General features: G+C 33.1%; 1 long non-coding RNA gene across 1 annotated transcript; it reads right to left on the bottom strand.

Moving 5' to 3' along the window:
* Window positions 1–817: 817 nt before the first annotated feature.
* On the bottom strand, window positions 818–10,356 carry LOC134247376 (uncharacterized). Its single transcript, XR_009987816.1, has 4 exons — window positions 9,919–10,356; window positions 4,073–4,259; window positions 2,154–2,254; window positions 818–1,621 (listed from the first exon to the last, which is right to left on the bottom strand). It is a non-coding gene; the product is annotated as an uncharacterized LOC134247376 (long non-coding RNA).
* Window positions 10,357–21,364: the final 11,008 nt, after the last annotated feature.

Below are 21,364 nucleotides of genomic sequence, written 5' to 3'. Positions count from 1 at the left end.
GTATTTATAGAGACTGAGGACCTTATACACATGTTAAAAGTTTGGGGACTTACACATGATATAGGTATTTATAGAGACTGAGGACCTTATACACATGTTAAAAGTTTGGGGACTTACAGAAGATAAAGGCATTTCTAGAAACAAAGGACGTTTGCACATGGTAAAAGTTTACAGACATAAATGTAATAAAGAGCAAGGTTCACTGAAAGCTTTTTTTTTTGGCCCTGTGAATTGTGAGAAATCAAAAGTACTCAGTTTTGGTAACCAATGCATCAGTTTATCATTTTGATACTTTGTGACAGTGTATTCATTGAAATGGTGAAAAGAGCTAGGTTCACTTTATCCATAAAATGGCCCTCCATATATATACCAATTAACTGACCAAGTCTCAAGGTCCCATTTGAATTCTCTCATATCCTGAAAATTCCTTTTTTTTTTGCATTTTTAATATTTCAAGAACTTTGAAATCTTGTTTAACTTCCAATCTCAGGACTCTATAAAAAATCTTTGTTAAAGGAAATGAGAAATACTCCATACTTTATTTTGATGTTAAAAATGGGACAGGGGGTGATTTTCAAAGAACTAGTATAAGAACAGGACTATTTATGCATCAAATCCAACTCTTTATATTCAATTCACATAAGAAAAGTACAGCAATATCATAGTGTTTATAAAGAATGAAATATGTATTTTTGCATATAACTTGAACTAAAGACTTGATCAAACTTAATTAGGATGAATATTTTTTTCACTTTCAGAAAGGTTATGTATGTGATGCTTAATCATTTTTTTGCAAAAATTAACTAAATTGAGAAAATTTCCTTTTGCATAGAATATTTAATACTTCAAAATCATTTCCTACATACATCATGCACAGCTTCTTAAGCACTCTTCATCTATGCAAGTTTAGTCCATGTAGGTTATATGAGGCCATTCCAAGTTTTTTCTTTGTTTCCCATCCAACCTTTATTTCAAACATTTCTTCGTTCCAAAAGAAAAATCACAAACCAAAAGGGGAAAAAACAACATTTTACGCAAAGTTCTAGAACTCCTTTAGCATCATTTAAGAATTTTCCTCATATTATAACTAAATTAAACTACTACTACTAGTTTAATGAAACAAAAAAAAAAAAACTTAGGCACATCACTTTTAAAAAAGAGAGATGCTGATCCCAGAAGAGTAAATTGCTTGTCAAAGATTTGTATTTGTCAATTTTATTTTGTGTTTGTTCTTAAATTGCTTGACCTCAAAACCAATCCATCTGCAGACACTAAACACAGAAAAAAAATGGAATGGCCTAATGATAAAACTGCTGCAAAGAATTCAATGTCCTCCATTACTGTGGCTCTAAAACAGTTTTTTTCATATTTCTCAAAGTATATCAATTGAAAGTAGAATGTTAATCAAGATTTTCTCTGTTTTTAACAAGATTACAAATGTATTTCCTTGGTGTTTTACACTTCTCTAAGGTCCTATTACAATTTTTTAGAAAATCTTTTCCAAAATGTCTGTTGATTAAATTCATTTCTCATGATGTCCTTGGGATTTTTTTGTATCTCTTGTCACTTGCATGTAGAATCTTCCACAGTAGATCTAGGATCAGAAATGACTTCTTCTTCCCTAAAATGATATTTTCAAAATATAATTTTCCTTGGTTGGTGGTATGGTCTGTACAAAAAAAAAATAATAATAATAAAAATAGCTTTCAGAGTTAAAGCAATTTTTTTTCAACTAAAATATAATCTGGCAGGAGAATGATTGTTTACTAGTATATTTGTGATACATAGGTACTTTCTTTATTTGAATGGTCTGTGTACTTGAAAGCTTTGCTATATAAATTCACATCCAGGAATTTAATCTCAGCTAACTCCTCCATCTCCATTCAGAAGACATATTTGTGAAATGTTATGACTCTGAAATTGGTATAGTTCAATTAATGCAAATAACTTGTGTCTGAACTACACTCTGGCCTATCCTTGAATAGAACAACCTGTTTGCATTTTAGACTAAAGCTCTACTAGTAATACTCAATATCAAGTCTTAAGAAAATTTTCCATGCATGTAGACTGGCTGGTCATGCTGGGTTTCTGCATATAATTTCAAGTTAAGAAACTTATTGCTTAAAATGGGTAATGCAGTGTGTATACAGTACCTGGAGTGACAGTGTGGACATCCTGATTGTCAAACTAATCTCCTCCTCACTCTTATTCTCATCACCCACACAAAAACAATGCCATCAGTTTCCTTTAGTGCCTTAAAATGGGTAATGCAGTGTGGAAAAAAATGGAACTTAATTGTAAAATTACAAACATTTCAACCAGAATAAAATGTGTATGTATATGATAAACTTTTGAGCAATAATCAACAGCTTTGATCCCAGTAATTTCAAACAAGAGGTCCAGGGGCCACATCGCTCAACTGAGAAAATCAGCTAGGAAAAAGCACAAATCAGATCAGGAAAAGTTTACTGAAAAGGGGGGGGGGCTTGAATTAATCCTACTTTACAATGCCTTCATATAAACACAGCATATGACTTTACTGTTCTTGATAAAAAGATTTTTAAAAACATTTTCTTCCTATATATAACTTCATAATAATTTGAATTTGATTCCCCATTGTTTCCCTTCTTGCCCCAAAGGGCCATAATTTGAATAAATTTAAATCCTAAATACCTGAGGATGCTTACATGTCAATATGACTAAACATAGCTTTTCTGTTCTTGGGATTTCTCCCTTTATTTTTCTATGTAAACTTTGATTCACCAATGTGGCCCCACCCTACCCTTAGGCGTTATAATGGTTTGAATGGTTTGACAAATTTAATTCTACACTACCTGAGGATGTTTCAACATAAATATCACTAATCATGGCTTTGAAGTACTTGAGAAGACAATTTTAAAAGATTTCCCTATCTAGTCCTATGTAAAACTTTGATCAGCCATTTTGGCCCCACCCTATCCCCAGGGTCATGATTTAAACAAACTTGAATCGAAACTACCTGAGGATGATTTCACATGAGTTTCATCTTTCCTGGCCCTGTGGTTCTTGAAAAGAATCAATTGGTTGGCGTATATAATTTGCATAAACGCATTTTGGCCAAGGCATTTATGCATAAAGTTATTATGCAAGCCAATCGATTGATCATTGTCATGAAATTGAAAATGACAGTTATTCTTTATATTACATAGAATTGATTCCGCCAATAAACGTGCTACAAGCTCTGCTTCTTGACTCTATATTTGTTCAGCCCTGCACATGATTTTTTTTTTAGCAATGAACAAGTATATTAATGGAGAAATAAAGTGCATTCATTTGACTATTTGTAATTGTCTCTTGAACAAAGACATTGGAAACGAAAATATAATTTGACACAGGAATGAATTTAGATTTATATTATCTGACATAAATTCAAAATATTTATAAGGCTATCTAAATTTAATTCCCTGGTTCTCAGGCCAATTTTCTCCAAAACAGATGCGGGAGGGCGGCATTTTATTTTTCATTTTATAGGCAATAAAGTAGATGAGGGAGGTATTTTTTAAATTTTAATTTCCGAATTTTCTTTAACATAAAGATAATTTTTTTAATCACAGATATACTTTCCATTTCTGGTCAAAATTTCTGCTTTATCAATTGCTTATCAGCGTGTAAACATTGTAGGTAATTTCCTCGAATGTATTTTCAAACAAAGTAGCCAAAATCTCATTGTAAATGGCTACCGGAAGTGATATTTGAATACTAAACTACGAAACAAATGAGGTTGGAATTTTTTTCCCGGATTGGTCTCCGCAACACCAACTTTTTATTTTATCAAAAATACAATAAAATCGGCTACCTCAAAACGGATGCGCGCGGGCCTGAGAACCAAGATTTTAATTTTATATGGCCTAAATACGGATAAAGGTTATTTGTATACAATGATATAAGTGTGATTACATCCAAACAATATTTACTGCATGCAATACTTTTGCCTTTGGCTTCTCAATAGATGTGATCATGAACCAACAAAAAATTAATTCCCTAGTATATATTTATCTATCCTATTTATTTCTTAAATTCCTAAATAATTCACCTGTAACACTTTTAATGATGAGGCTTTTCTTCCTGACATTCTCCTAGCTGTGGAACCTGGAACATATCCATCACTAGTCCTTGCTGAGTTGCATTAACTAATCCTCTAGCAATATTTACAGCTTTGCTAATATCTGTGTTGTCTCTATGTTCAGGATGGACTCAAGCTTCTGGTTGCCTTGAACATTCTAACAAAAAAAATCATAAATTTAATTCAGAATGTATTGGAATTTTTTTTTTTAAAAGTAGGAACAAATCTTTAATACATGTTGTAATAGCTGCAGATCTGAAGCTATCCGAAAAAATATATATTGATAGACCGGATAGCTACAGTGCCACCCATTTCAAAAACTGTATATTTATTGCGCACAAAAAAGTGCGCTCGGTTTTCGATTTATTTCTCCATGTTCCTAAAACTGAAATCTCATAATATATAACTAACCGTGTGTTCCTTACATATTCTTTGACTCTTTCCACAACGAAACATTCGTCATAATTATTTTTAATAGTCCTCCTGACCCTGATAGTGTAATCATCGAACATTTCGATTATTTATACTGCCATTTTGGTTTCAAAGATAATTCGGTCCAATACGCTTCGTTCAGATGTCAACTGCGAATGTAATTGATAAAGGAAACAGAAACTTTTTAAAATCTTCCCTCTTTTGCAATTGAGGTAAGAATTAGGAAGAAATAATAACCAGAAGTCTCTGTCGAGACTGTAGCTCTACTGGTTTGCATTTATAACAAAGGATGAGAAAAGAAGCCATTGCCATCAGACCAAAACTGTAGGATGACTAGCGTGTTAAAGGAATTTCAAAGAAAATTCAATTTTGAGTAACCATGGCAACATCGTTCAACGAAATTAAAATCCAATGCACTATTTTATGTATCTTAGTGAAGTCTACTTGTGTGCCAAGTAATATTGAAATCAAATCAAAACTGTAGGAGGAGTAGCGTTTTGAAAAATTGTTTACAGACAGACAGCTGGACAGACAGACAGACAGACGGACGACGGACACCTTACTATCGCATAAGCTCTTCTGGTCTCTGACCAGTAGAGCTAAAAAACCGAGCGCACTTTTTTGTGCGCAATAAATATACAGTTTTTTCAATGGGTGGCACTGTAGCTATCCAGTCTATCAATATATATTTTTTCGGATAGCTACAGATCTGCAGCTAATGTTGTAAAAGCATTTTTATACAGAAATTTATCAATATTATTCTCAAAGTAAAAGTTTGTAATACTACTGAGTTCCCATTTCTATACAATAAGCATAGAAATTAAATGATCAGGGATTAAGGTGCTCTCTGGTTGGACTAGACACCTTTTCCTTGGGCATTTTTGGGTGTACCTCAGAGTGAGTTCACTTCAAATTAAAGTTCCAGGAGGTTTTGGGGTTTTCCCTCTTGACCACGTTGACCAACCATATATTTGCTAACATTTTTTGACCAATCAAATAGGGCGTTTTAAAACATGTGTCATTGTAAATGTTACCATGCTAGATACCAATGCACTAAACTACTTTCTTAGTAAATAGTTGAGTATCTATTGTTTAATAATATTTTTTCCACTTTTAAACATTTGATAAAGCTGATAAATTACGATCATAATTAGTGTTGGCAACGAGTACCTGACTAACTGTCGAACGATGTGAGTATCAGTTAGTAAAACTGCTATTCAGTTACTCGGATAAAATGAATTCTCCATAGTAAAGGCATAGAAATAAATGTTTAATAATTTATAAATGTACCGGTATACTAACTTACACATTTCGCTAATTTTAGATACCATTAGACTTGATCTAGTGCATGGTTGTAGTGGATCAAACTGTTTTGATTAGTTTTCACAGTTTATATAATTGATAGCTTTGATTGCTTGGGGTATATATCTTTTGAAGACCTGAGCTATAATTACCTCATTTGATAATTTAACGAGATGCCGTCGCAGACATAATAAGCTTGAAGTTTACCAGAAGAACAGCTGATTCAAAATCTGTTAAATCACCTAATCTTAAAATATTCGGAAACCAGCGATTTACTGGAAACTCTACATACTGACTATTAATTATGGAGTATGTAAATAATTATTCTCCTTGATTGCGACATATTTCGGGGGCTGAAAAGGAAAGTGTAAAATGGTGATTGACAATGATATATTTATTTGTCTTCTCGGTGTGTCGACTTCCTTATTTTCTTTATTTTAAAACAGTAAATCTTTGATGATATCGTATGTGTGTATTGTAAAAATAATGTCCATATACAGTATATTTGCAGATTACTATACCGATAAGAATGGAAAAAGATAAATAATAGATATTGATGCTTTTACCAAAAATCATCTGAGTAACCGGGTACTCGATTGGAAGATGAAGCGAGTAACCACTTAATAAAAATCATCCGATTTGCTAACACTAATCATGCAAATCATAATGTGTTATTACACTATGCTTTAAATCATGAGTGTATACATTTGTTGGAGACAAGAACAAACGTGTCAAACATTTGGAAATTCAATAACATTTAATAACAATGAATTAATTGGCTGACTTTTGAATCGCCTTTGGCCTCAGTAAACTAACATACTACATGTACATGGTCTATTGTCTCATACAATTTTGTTTGTTTCTACTTCTATTTCAATGCACTCGATCCGTAATTTGAAAATAATCTATAATTATTACATGTATTTGTAAATTAAGATTAAATTTATTTTCAAAAAGTTAAAATTACAAGAATATGAACCCACCAAACAGTACAAAAATTGTGTATGATCACAAGTACTGTTTTTGTGGTTTAATTTATTAAGGGTGTGATATTGACGTCACAATAACCGTATCAGCCCTGCAGGGCTGATACGGCTATTGTGACGTCAGCTATATCGCATATGCAAAAAACCTGTATTTATTACTAAGTGTGTAATAAAAATATAATATTTGACTTTTGAGCAAGTTAGCGTATAGATTTGATTTAGTGCATTTCATAAAGTTCTTAATTATTAACATATGTGCAAGACATTTAGCATACTGTACTTGACTTAGCGGAAGTTTCTTTCCCCCCAAAGTGCTAAAAAGATTGCAAGCCAAATAGGGCTGAAACAATTCATCGAAATATCGATATTGTTCATTATAATTCCTCAATTCAATATTCAATTCACTACCTCAATTTTCAATTCAATACACTTTTTTATATTCAGGTTAGCTAACCCTTCAATTGACTGTCTTTGTCCTCATTTTGTCAGTTTATTTGACACTCAAGAGAGAGAAAATTAAGACAGAAAAAGTTTTTGTGCAGGTTGCTGCTGCTAGAATTGACACAGACAATGCGCTTTTTTAATCGACAGAAGCACAAAAAGTGTTTTCTTTTTGTATCGTTACCTTATATGTATCTTTTGGAATCTAAATACATGTTTTCTTTAACTTAATGATCTGTTTCTTTTTTTAAATGTATTGTATTGAAAAAATTGAATTGTGACACAAGTATTGCAATACGTATTGTATCGTGGAGGGGGTGTATCGTTTCAGCCCTAACGCCAAATGTAATGTTAATATTTGTATAAAATTTTGTGATTTCTAAAATATTGGATATCATACAATCAAAATTGTTTGAATCATTCGATTGTCACTAGTGTAAAAATTGTTATACGTATGCCAGAAATCTAAATTGTGAGATTTAGAGCCTTCCCTTGCAAAGAGCGGTAGTAAGAATTTATATCTGTGAGGTACTCGCGATACTACATGTAGGTGTTGTTCTATGAGGTCAATATTGGCATTCCGACTTTACAAATTTATAACAGTCTTACAGAAAACTGCTATAATGTACGTACGATGTACATAATAATTACCCCCAACCAAAATATAGTCTAACCCAAATATGAACTATAAAAGCAATATAAACAGATGGACAAAAAGATGATTCTAGTATGTGAAGAGTGTAGCTATAGAGAATAAAGCCAGTCATCTTCCTCCCCGATCTGATAGTCGCATAAAAGTGGGTGTTTCCAAATATAAGCAAGATAATTTACATCGGGATCGAAATGAAATAATTTAAGAATACATAAATAAACTTAATATACCACAATACATTTAACAAGTCAAATGATTCTTATTATACTATAGCCTATGACTTTTCTGATAGAAAGGATACAAAAATTAAATACATGATGCACTCTGCTTTAAAAAAGATTATATCATATGATATACAATTATAATTAACTCTTAAAAATTCAATTTAAAAGCTGTTTGTATATAAACAAACACACTAACAGTGAAATGAAAATTAAACCGAGGGAATTCGGAAAGGCTTATCCATATGATCTGTCTAACAGGTATAAAGCGGTCGACATGAAACTACTTTGATGTAGTGTGTCTTTGTACAGACTTCAAGTCTCCAGAACATAATTACACAATGAATCGTTTCAAGGAATCAAACAAGGACGTTGTTTTTTTTTTTTTCAGTCCAAACCATGCCTTACCTGCTTCCTCAGTTCCTGAATAAGCTGTTTACACCGGAAGTGTATAATGCCCTTATAGTACAATGTCCTGACTGATTATAATAAATAGTTTTTTGTCAATTTTGGTGCATACACAATATCATTTTTATTGGAAATAATAATTTAAAATATTGTTATCTTCATTGAGAATCGTGGCAAAATGCACAATGAAATATATAAACTTTTTATTGGACATAATAAAAACGACAGGGGTATAATGTCCTGCTTTAGGATATAATGACCAGATTAAAAAAATCTAATAAACACAAGTTTGCATGATTTTTATATTCTAGTTTAATTCTATATCATTTCACATGTTTAAGGATAATAATTATATAATTAAAAAAAAAATTCATTAATAAATTTTGTTCAAGACGTACATTTTTATCCATATTTTCTTTCTGGGCATTTTTATTCCAATGCCCATAACACGTACAGGCCCTTAGAGACATCAAATGTGATTTAAAAAAAAAAAAAAGAATGCTGTAAAATGATAATAATTAAGAAAAAATGTGGAAAATATAATTGTCACTTAATGAATTATACTGTCATATAAGTAATGTGGTAGCTTTTTAAATTAAAAGATGCTTCAGTCCAAGTTTCTTTAATATAAACAACATGTAAACAATTAATATATGTTTGATATTCAATTACTTGCTCTTTAGCAGTAGATAATAAGTGCATTTTGAGTAAAATTGAGATAGGCTATTATTGTATTAAGTAATGCTTATATTTTATAGGACAAGTGAAATATATGATGAATATGATAACTACACTGTATGTTCTCTCTCAAGTAAAAGGTGGGGGGGGGGGTACAATCCGATCTCACTTATTGCTTTAAAAAATTAAAAGAAAACAACACCAGAAATAGGTTGCTGAGCTCGACAAGAAGAAGGAGGTGGTTGTTGAGGTGTTTGGTACAACCCGATCTTAGGTTTGGCTTTAAAAACAAAAAGTTGCAGATCTCAAGAAGAAAGGGGGGGGGGTGTTACAATCCGATCTCACTATTGGCTCAAAAAAACTCACACATACAAACTACATTTCCATTTTCCCAAATTAAAGTGGACTGGATTTAGTTCAGTTAAAACTTAGTAAAGGTCATTTCATGTTGACATGAACAGCTGATGAAATACAAAACACATTCGATTAATATACCTCACATTTGATGAATTTTAAATCATTGTGAAATGAATAGCATAAATTGTGTACTATTTCAAGAAAGAAAATCACATAAATAACTGTCTTTTCATTTCAACTGAGTACCCGATAGGCCTATGCCACAATCCCCCTCCCCCCGTCAATACTTTGATGCAAGTTTCCTCGCACCATATTTTATCTAAGAAGTAGATAACATACCGTTTTCCAGCATAAAAATCATCCTTATCAAAAGAATCTAGGATTCTGTGCCCAGGTTTTCCTCTGTGTCTTCTTTTCCACATGTTTATTGTATCCCGCTTCAAAACAATTGGACTTCCGCTTTTTTTTACACACGCGCATGCGTAATCTAGAAGTGTGTAACGTCAGAGATGTGTAAGTGAAGATGGCAACTTCAATCAACACGATATCTGTGTAATCATGTGTCCGATAAAACCCCGTAACTGGGACACGTTATTTTTTTGATATTTTTAGGATTTAGACATGTCAATTTTTCGTTTTCAACGAAAAAAAAGTTTGGGGACTTAAATCAAGTCCCCAATGTTTTTTATGTCCCCATTTTACGACTTGCGTATCTGTAGCAGGTCCCCAGTATGGGGGAGCCACACACGCACCCTCACACACACACACACACACACACATACACACAAGATAGGTTTTCGAGTTTGGGCTATTTCATTTTAATTATGCCCCCGTAAACGAAGTTTCGGGGGCATATAGTTTTTGTCGTGTCTGTCTGTCTGTCTGTCTGTCTGTCTGTCTCTCTGTCTTTCTGTCTCTCTGTCTCTCTGTTTGTCTGTTTGTCCGCAAAAACTTTAACCTTGCCCATAACTTTTGATTTAGTGGAGCTATGACTTTCATATTTTATTTGTGTATTCCTTGTGATAAGACCTTTCTTTGGGTTCCATCAAATTTGACATTTTGACCCTAACCCTGGAGTTTGACCCACTTTTACATGAAAATTTTAAAATTTTACATTGGCCATATCTTTTGAACAATATAATCCAGGACATTTATACTTCATATATATAATGTTTGTAAAAAGACCTTTCAGTGGATACCAACAACCTTGACCCTTTGACCTTGACCTTGTAGATTTCCTTACTTGTGAAAAAACTTAAACCTTAGCAATAACTTTTGAACGGTAAAGGATAGGGCTATCATACTTCATACATGTAATCCTTGTGAGAAGACCCTTCATTGGATATCAAGAACTTTGACCTTTTGACCTTGACCTTTAAGATTGACCTACTTTAAAAAAGCAAACCTTGACCATAACTTTTAAAGAGTTAAGGCCAGTGCTTTTATACTTTACAAATTTGATCCTTATGACAAGACCTTTCTTTGGGTACCACCAAATGTGATCTTTTGACTCTGACCTTGGAGTTTGACCCACTTTTACATGAAAATTTTACTTTGGCCATATCTTTTGAACAGTAGACACCAGTATATTTATACTTCACATATATAATGTTTGTTAAAAGACCTTTCAGTGGATACCAACAAACTTGACCCTTTGACCTTGACCTTGTAGATTTCCTTACTTGTGAAAAAACTTTAACCTTGGCCATAACTTTTGAACGGTAAGGTATAGGGCTATCATATTTCATATATGTAATTCTTGTGAGAAGACACTTCATTGGATACCAAGAATTTAGACCCTTGGACCTTGACCTTTGAGATTTACCTACTTTAAAAAAAGCAAATCTTGACCATAACTTTTAAAGAGTTAGGGCTAGTGCTTTCATACTTTTCATATTTGATTATTATGACAAGACCTTTCATTTGATAACAATAACTTTGTCCCTTTGGCCTTGACCTTGGAGTTTGACCTACTTTTTAAGAATTTGAACGTTGAATATACCTTCTGAACGGTTAGGGCAAGGGCTTTTATGCTTTACAAAAGTATTTTATGTGGCAAGACCTTTCATTTGATACTAATTACATTTACCTTTTGACCTTGACCTTGGAGATTTTTGTAATTATTAAAAAACTTTAACATTAGCTTACTTTCAAATTTCATAATTGTTTTCCAATGAGAATACCCTACTTTTGGTACCAATTAATGAAATTTGCATTTAAGAAAAGCTTAATCTTTGCTATGTTGCCATACGGGGGCATCAGTGTTTTACAAACACATCTTGTTTCCTTTTTGTTTTTGCTTGTCAAGTTTTTAAAATCTTTTTTTCAGCTTGTTTGAATTTTTTTTCTCTGGTTACTCTCTCCTTTCAAAAACGATGAGCACTACGTCAATGTATAACAATGCAATATTTTCATTTTGCATGGTTTTACAATAGGTACAATGTTAGATTTAGCTATTTTTATGAAAGTTTTGATAAAAATCTTATTTGAAATCAAATCATTTGGATGTTATGTATTTTATAGAATTTAAAATTTCTTTTTGAAATACTAATTCCATCCACAGGGGCTTGCGTAGACAAAAAAAATAAATAAAAAAAAAATCAGTTAAAAAAAATTAGTAACTCGGAGAAAAATACACAGTGTATTTTTCTCCGAGTACTAATTTTTTTAACTGATTTATTTTCTCTACATAAGCCCCTGTGTTCCAGTTTTTTGAGAAGAAATATCCTCTCAATATCAATATTTTTAATATCTTTAAAGATACATGGACACGGATTTGAAGTTCATTTTATTTCATCTTAAAGTTATTGAAACAAGATTGCTACTTTTCCTTAGTATTAAGAATAAAATTAAAATTTGCGAGATTGCAAGGATCCGTCTAAAACTTTTAAGTTCTAATAACTTTTAGATGAAATAAGATTTTTAATATATTTTTGTGTGAAATGCTATTACAATTTATAAGTCGTAATATTATACAGAAAATATTAACTCCAAATCTGAGTCCATGCACCTTTACTTTCTACGTCTCTTAGTTTTCATATTTATAACGGAGTACTACATTTAACGCTTTTGGAAGGTGATGCTGCTGATTCCTTAATAAATATAATTGAATTAATTTAAAAAGGAAATATGCATTAAAAGTTTGAAGAGTTAATTTCTATGCACTGACAAAAAAGACCCCCCCCCCCCCAAAAAAAAAAACCCACAAAAACGGGACCGCCGGCAGTCGGGAAGACTAGATTTATCGCGTGCACGTTTGTTAAGTTTTTTCGCTTGTCGTGTTTTTATGTACGTTTGTACTGCAAAGATGATTGTTGGTTTTGCATTCATACATGTTTGTTACGTACGTGGTCGTTGGTTTTGCTTTAATGTACACTCAACAAAACTTCTAAGTGTTCACTTTAATGAATGTATTTATTAAAAAAAAACTGCTTTATAGAATGATGTGATATTTTCAAATTATTACAACAAATGAGTCTTCTCAACAATTGTTGAAAGAAAATCAAATATCACCGATGAAAACCATTGTTCCGTGACGAAGCTTAAAAACAATAAATCTGTACTTTGCGGTACGTGTTTTGTTTTATTAGTATCTGTTTGTGATCATTATCAAATTTTAAAAAATGGTTTCACTTAAAAACTCAAAACATTGGCAAAATGACCAATGAGCTAGAAAGAAGAGCCGTTGGAATGTTGAAATAATGAAAATCTTTGCACCATGTTTTACTCACTTTTAATTAAGTGTTTAATTGTACTTGAATTACTTTTAAAAGTTAACAACTAGTATTTAAACTCATTTAAACTCATTTTCTATAGGCTGTGTGTCATTTTCATCACTAATTTATCACAATTTGAAAGTTTTTGACAAATTTTAACTAAACCGGAAGTAACCTTGATATTCTTCTGAGGCCAAAATTTTGCGTCAAACCCTGTTAAAAGAGTGTTAAATTGTCCTGAAACAGTCTTAGAAACATGAAAACATATAATTTCAATCGTACGAGAATGATCAGAAATCGGTGCTCGTGACAGTCTAATATCAGCTCAAGCAGTCTGAATTATCCTGAAAGAGGTACACTTACGTGCTGACACCCTAAGATATTGGGCAAAAGGCATCTGTTTGATGATACACTGTCAAATTCCCGGATCTGAATCTAATTTAAAACATTTGGGATTTTATAAGAAATGTCAACCCCCCTCCTTTTCTACGCAATTTCAACGGTTTGGAAAGATCTAGGCAGTAGGTGTGGCAGCAGATGGGTAAATCACCTATTCAGGGATACATGGCATTCAACTGTAATTACAGTATTGAAGTAATTGAATCGAGTGGTGGTCTTACTCCATATAGATATGTTTTTGTGTGAATTTTCATTTTGAGGGTATTTCGTTTCCTTGACACCTTTCTTAAAATTCTGACGAGATAAACTCATGAAATTTACGCAACATCCAACTCAAATATGCATCATTAATCTGAAATTAAAGAAATTATTAATTGTTTGCATTTATTCTTTAAAACTTCAAAAATGTTAGATGAGCACTTAGAAGTTGTGTTCAGTGTACATTTGTTGTGCGAAAACGTCTGTTGATTATGCATTGTATATCATTTGTTAAGTTTTTATGGTCATTGAAATTAAAATAATTGTTTATTTTCTCATTATGGTAATTTTTGCCCTTTCCGCTGCCCATAGTAACAGGTATTTAAATCAATAGAGTATAATATAATCAAATTTTATGTTGACAAAGTACTTAAACAGATACACATAGAAAAATTATGTTGCTAGGGGAACACATAAAAAACACTGTCCAACACACCCCTTAGCAACATGTATAGAGGGCCAGGTCACCTGTATACAATAATTACAAGTTTATTGCCAAAGATTTTCAGATGTGAAAATTGTATGTGATGTCGTTTGGTGACTAAGTAAAATTTCATAAGAGCATTTTTCATAAAGATTAACATGTCTTCACTTGTAATATTATTTTTCATAATTCTATACATTTCATTTTATATTTAAATATTTTAAATGACAAGACATTATTGAAAACAAAAGTATTGTAGTTGATACCATGACTAAAACCCACAAAAATATTTCTCCAACTAATATCTATACCTAATGATTTCAGAGACTTTGTTTCATATTTATTTAACTTGAATGCAATCAAAAATCAGATGCTTAGAATTCTCTTCACTGCGACATACTGGACAGTATTTATCAATATCTTTATTCCATTTACTAAGATTATAAGAGATTATTCGGTAATAAATTATGTACTAGTTTATAATTAAATTCAGCAACATTTTTATCAAGAATTTTTATACGCCAGTCTAAAGACGGGACGTATTATGTTATAGGCTTCATGTCCGTCCGTCCGTCTGTCAATTCCTGTCCGGCTCATAACTTGAATACTATATGGCCTAGGATTATCAAACTTTGTCAACTGATACTTCTTGGGTAGACGGTGTGTCGCGCACAAAAAGTAGGGCACTCTGACCTTTAATAAAGATGCTATGGCCAAATATGGAAAAATCCTGTCCGGCTCATAACTAGAAAACTATTAGACCTAGAGCTTTCAAACTTGGCAAAAGTATACATCTATAGTAGAAGGTGTGTCGCGGCCTATTTCAAGGTCACTTTGACCTTTAATTAAAGTGATTTTTTTTAAAAACTAAGTCTTTTAAATTCTAAATTTCATAATCCTAAAAAATGTAAAAATATAGTTGCATCCTTATTAAAAGATGTTAAATTAAGTAAAAACTTTTTTTTTTCATTATATACTTTACAGCAATCTGTAACAAATGTTTATGCTTTGAGAGGAATTCAGTTTGTCCCATGGGCATAATTATCAAAGCACTGGTCAAGAAGAATTTTGATAGCAGAAATTTGCATGTCAAATTAGAGAGAAATTAATGAGTTTATTGTCAGGAGCTAAGAGCATCTCTAGACCTGATGCAGCAGTTATCTTAATTTATCTCTTGGGAGTTGGGCAAAATGAAATGGCCTCATAGTTGCTTAATTGTGGTAATTAAGAGTTCTTGATGGCTAGTCCAGATAAAGATCTTTCAATTTGTGTAATTAATTAAAACAAATTGATGTTTTAGTGTATGATTAAAACTAAATTAGTATTGTACAATAGGATTAAAACTAATTATACATGTGTTAATTGAAAAAAAAATTATATTTCAATTTTTATATACTGTAGAAGTGGATTACATTACGGTGTTTTTAATTTCACTATGTTCACGATTTAAGAATTTTCCGCGAACATTAAACCATCGTGATTATTATTTCACATCATTTCTACCTATACACAGTCATAGTACCAGAATATTTACAAACAATTCTCCGTGAAATTAAAACCACCGTGAAAGGTAACTTTCTAACAAACCGTGAAATTTTAGACACGTGAAATTAAAGACGTCTACAGTATTTGCACAAATCATGTCTCACTTAGAATTTTATAGTCTGAAGAATAATTATACCCCCCGCTTGAAAAGCGGGAGGGTATATAGTAATCGTTAATTCCGTCCGTCCGTCTGTACGTCCGTCCGTCCGTCCGTCCGTCTGTTACGCTTTGGGGTACCCATCTCTTATCCGCAACTCCTCTCATACCACTGAATGAAATTTGATGAAACTTTCACAGAATCTTTATTACATATTGCCATTGTGCACCTCCTATTTTACTTTTTGATCCGACACATATTTTCGGTTTCCTGGCCACAGGAAAACATGGAATTTTTCACCAGTTATAACCATATGGGAGGCGGGGGGTATCATTTAGTGAGCTCATCGCTCACAGTACCTCTAGTTTGTGTTTGATTTTTTTCATTAGACCGTAGCATTTCCATTATTTCGTAAAACATGCAATAAACAATTTAAAGCTGCAGATGGATCTTTGTTATGCTCTAACACAACCAGTTTAGAATTATATGATATATTATTTGTTATAATCAATCCCTACATTGTAAAGTGTCTGAGAGATGTATGATAAGAAATGGAAATTAGATAATTGAAATTTGTGTTAATCTGTTAATCATGGCTACCTGATTTTCTTTCATCCTAACCAATTCATGATTATTGAACAATATTTGACGGGCGTATCATGCTGTGGCGGGGGCACTTTATTCTTTTTTTTTCCTCATATACAGTATGTTTTGCCATTGATTTGAGTAAATGATATTAAACTCTTTTGACCATATAGTTTCCATAATCGGCTTTTGAGACTTTTGTTGCAACAAAATTTTATAGAAAAACTTTGATGTTTTGTCTTCAATGTTTTCTTTTTTATCTTGAAATTTAAAGGAAAATGAATTACATGTGTCGTTAATATTGATGAGTGAAGTGTTACTCGAATTTATACCGTGCCATTTACTAAAGATTGTTTTAATTACTAAAGTATTCACAAAGATAGTTTTGTTTTTGTTAAGTTTTTTCTGAATTTCTGTGAGAGATTTGAGTCCGTTTTCTACGGAAGCGTATTAGTGCCACGCAATATTTTTTTTAAAGGTGGTAATTCCAACTTTAATCTTGGCTTTTCCAACTTTAAAGTTGGTAATTCCAACTTTAATCTTGGTAATTCCAACTTTAATCTTGGTAATTCCAACTTTAATCTTGGCTTTTCCAACTTTAAAGTTGGTAATTCCAACTTTTATCTTGGCTTTTCCAACTTTAAAGTTGGAAATTCCAACTTGAAAGTTGGTAATTCCAACTTTAAAGTTGGTAATTCCAACTTTAAAGTTGGTAATTCCATCTTAAATCTTGGCTTTTCCAACTTTAAAGTTGGTAATTCCAACTTTAATCTTGGCTTTTCCAACTTTAAAGTTGGTATTACCACCTTTTAAAAAATATTGCGTGGCACTAATACGCTTCCGTAGTTTTCATCAAAAAGATCTTTTACATATCTAAAACCACTTTCAATCCAATTTTTGAAAAAAATAATTTTTCCCTTATATTTCAAATCCTTATTAAACCATATATTTTCACGCAAAAGTTGGTTCGATGCGCTTATTTCATTTTGTGCTTTACACTGATTAAACGCACAAAAAACTTCCTTATAAAAGCGAGGTAACTTATAGAGAATGTTGAAGTCTGTAATATCAGTAATATTTGATCGTACAAGGTAGGGTAAATTAAGCCCGTGTTGCTCTAAACATGCATTTAAAAGATCTTTTAGACTACTTTCAGTATTTATAATTTTGGAAACCCGTGCTGCTTTTGATGCCTAAAATACTTTCGTTCAAAATCAATTAATTTCGCGAATGTATGGAATCCGGATAGGGCCACGCAGTTCAATATCGCATCATCGCACCATCGAGGTTTGAGTCGATGATGCGATGATGCGATGATGCGATAATGCGATGACGATGAAGCGATAACGATGAAGCGATGGTGCGATAGCACGATGACGATGATGCGATGGCGCGATAGTGCGATGACGATGATGCGATGGTGCGATGGACCGATAAAGCGATGACGCGATTGCACGATAGAGATGCTGCGATGGTGCGATAGCGATGATACGATGGCGCGATAACGATGAAGCGATATTCTATCGTGTCATCATCAGTGCTCTATCGCACTATCGTCATCGCTTTATCGCTCCATCGCGCTATCGACTCTTATGCGCATGCGCTATTGAGAATAGAAATGGTGTCAGGTAGTGAGGATATGAACAGAATATATATCAGAAATAGATCTTACAGGGTTAATAAACTTCACTTGGGCATTAAAATTATCCATGTCTTTCTTGCCAGACATATATAAATAGTTAGAAGATTGTTAAAATATAGTTTGATTATCAAGATAAGTTTAACAATACACTCATCTTGTGACTGATGTAAAAGAAATCGAAATCCGCGTGATCTAGATTTTAGTTTTTAAACGGGGGGGTTGGGGGTCGGGGTGGGTGGGAGGGTAATATTGTGGATTGGAAAATAATTACTATGGTTTTAGTTTAACTATGTTTGCAATTCATTTTTTTCCGCAAAATTTAACCCATCGTTAATGCTATCATTGACTATTAAAAACGAGTTTATGCTTATACGAAATTTAAATTAATTTCTTGTATCGTGAAATCAGGGACCTATATACTAGTATATAGGTCCCTGGTGAAATTAAAACCATCGCTATTGTACTTTCTGAGAAATCGTGAAATTTTAGAACCGTTAAATACAGTATTCACAATCAAGAAAATTAAAAGCAAACAAAAGACAAAAGTCTTCCTCCCTCTCTCCTCTCGGTACATGTACTTCGTGTTTGTTATTTAAAATATGATAATCAAATACAAATTAAAAGTCAATTTATTATCATTGGGCAATCAAATCTTTGTTTGACTTTTAACTACTAATTGTAATACACATGGAAGCTCTTCTGTATAAATCCATGATTTCTTTATCATAATATCCGTTAATGAAATATTCTTGAATCTTTTCATCAACAAATGCCATATTGTGCAATGACTGATGGGAATGCCGTCCTATCTATAAAGTCGATAGAGCGATAGTGCGATGACATGATGTCGATAGAGCGATAAAGCAATAACGATGACACGATATAGCATCGCACCATCACTATCGCGCCATCGCATCATCGCTATCGCACCAACGTAGTATCGCTATCGTGCCATCGCGTCATCGCATTATCGCTTCATCGTACCATCGCATCATCGTCGTCGCGCTATCGCGCCATCGCATTATCGTCATCGCGCTATCGTGTCATCGCTTCATCGTTATCGCACCATCGCGTCATCGTCATCGCATTATCGCGTCATCGGACCATCGACTCAAATCTCGATGGTGCGATGATGCGATATTGAACTGCGTGGCCCTATCCGGATTCCATACGAATGAGTGTATTTCGTTTGATGCGTTCACGATTTCCCCAAATAAATGAATTAATTAATCTGTTCAGATTTTTAATAAAACTTCTATCCGGATTATCTAAAACATTAGCCGTGTATATGAGTTTTGATAAAATTAATGAATTTATTATCTGACATTTTCCAAAGATAGTAAGTTTCCGTTTTCTCCAGGAGTCCAGTATTTTTTCAAACTCTCTAAGTTTATTAAGCCATTTTTTTTCATTACATGCAGTTTTATCGTTTCCGATGTATATGCCTAAGCATCTCATTGCTTGACTGTTAATTTTGGTTTTGCAAATGTGTGATTCCTGTTTAAATGTTTCTTATAGTCGTCCTAAAAGGATACATTCAGTTTTTTGAAATGTTTAGTTTTGTACCAGAAACTTTACCAAAATTTTTGATTATTTTTAATGCATTTTCTAGTGATGCTTTATCTTGTAACTATGGAATCCGGATAGGGCCACGCAGTTCACTATCACATCATCGTACCATCGAAATTTGAGTCGATGGTGCGATGACGCGATACTGCGATGACAATGAAGCGATGGTGCGATAACGATGAAGCGATAGCGCGATGACGATGATGCGATGGCACGATAGCGCGACGACGATGATGCGATGGTACGATGGAGCGATATTAATGCGATGACGCGAGGGTACGATAGCGATGATGCATTGGTGCGATAGCGATGATGCGATGGCGCGACAGTGATGATGCGATGCTATATCGTGCTATCGTTATTGCTTTATCGCGCTATCGACATCATGTCATCGCACCATCGCTCTATCGACTATATAGATAGGATGGCATTCTCAGCAGGTAGTTAATTCGAGCAAAGATTTGATTGCCCAGTGATAATTTACTGACTTTAATTTTGTATTTGATAATCATATTTTAAATAACAAACACGAAGTACCAAGAGGAGAGAGGGAGGAAGACTTTTGTTTTGTATTTGCTTTAAATTTTCTTGATTGTGAATACTGTATTTAACGGTGGTAAAATTTCACGCTTTTTCTGAAAGTACAATAGCGATGGGTTTAATTTCACAAGGGACCTATATACTAGTATATAGGTCCCTGGTTTCACGATGCAAGAAATTAATTTAAATATCGTATAAGCAATTACTTGTTTTAATAGTTAATATGATAGCATTCACGATGAGTTTGATTTTGCAAAAAAAATGAATCGCGAACGTAGTGAAAGTAAAACCATCGTAATTATTTCCCACGTAATTATTTCCCAATCTACAGTATTAACCCCCCCCCGTTTGGAAACCAAAATCTAGATCACGCGGATTTCGATTTCTTTTACATCATTCACAATATGAGTGTATTGTTAACTTTATCTTGATTATCAAACTATATTTTAACAATCTTCTAACTTGTTATATGTCTGGGAATAAAGACATGGTTAATTTTTATGCCAAGTGAAGTTAATTCACCCAGTAAGATCTATTTCCGATTTGTATTCTGTTCATACTTTCACAAACTGACGCCATTTCTCTTCTCAATGGCGCATGCGCAAAAGAGTCGATAGCGCGATAGTGCGACAATGCGATGACGATAGTGCGATAGAGCACTGATGATGACACGATAGAGCATCGCTTCATCATTATCGCGTTATCGTATCATCGCTATCGCAGCATCGCTATCGTACCATCTCGTCATCGCTCCATTGCACCATCGCTCCATCGTCATCGCACTATCGTGTCATCGCACCATCGACTCAAACCTCGATGGTGCGATAGTGAACTGCATGGCCCTATCCGGATTCCATATGTATAACGGAAAAGTGCTGTCATCAGCGTGTTGAATACATTTGATTTCATTTTCAAGTGAGTCAATGCTAAAACCTTTTATTTCTGCCAAAGCATTTATTTTCAAGGAAAGCACTTCCATAACAAAAAGGAATAAGAGCGCTGATAAATAT

Source organism: Saccostrea cucullata, unplaced genomic scaffold, assembly GCF_032062105.1.
Source record: "Saccostrea cucullata isolate Sc308-1 unplaced genomic scaffold, CSIRO_AGI_Scuc_v1 ctg39, whole genome shotgun sequence".
Classification (NCBI taxonomy): Eukaryota; Metazoa; Mollusca; class Bivalvia; order Ostreida; family Ostreidae; genus Saccostrea; species Saccostrea cuccullata.
Note: the sequence above shows the minus strand (reverse complement) of the source record. Positions and strands in the feature narration are given on the sequence as shown.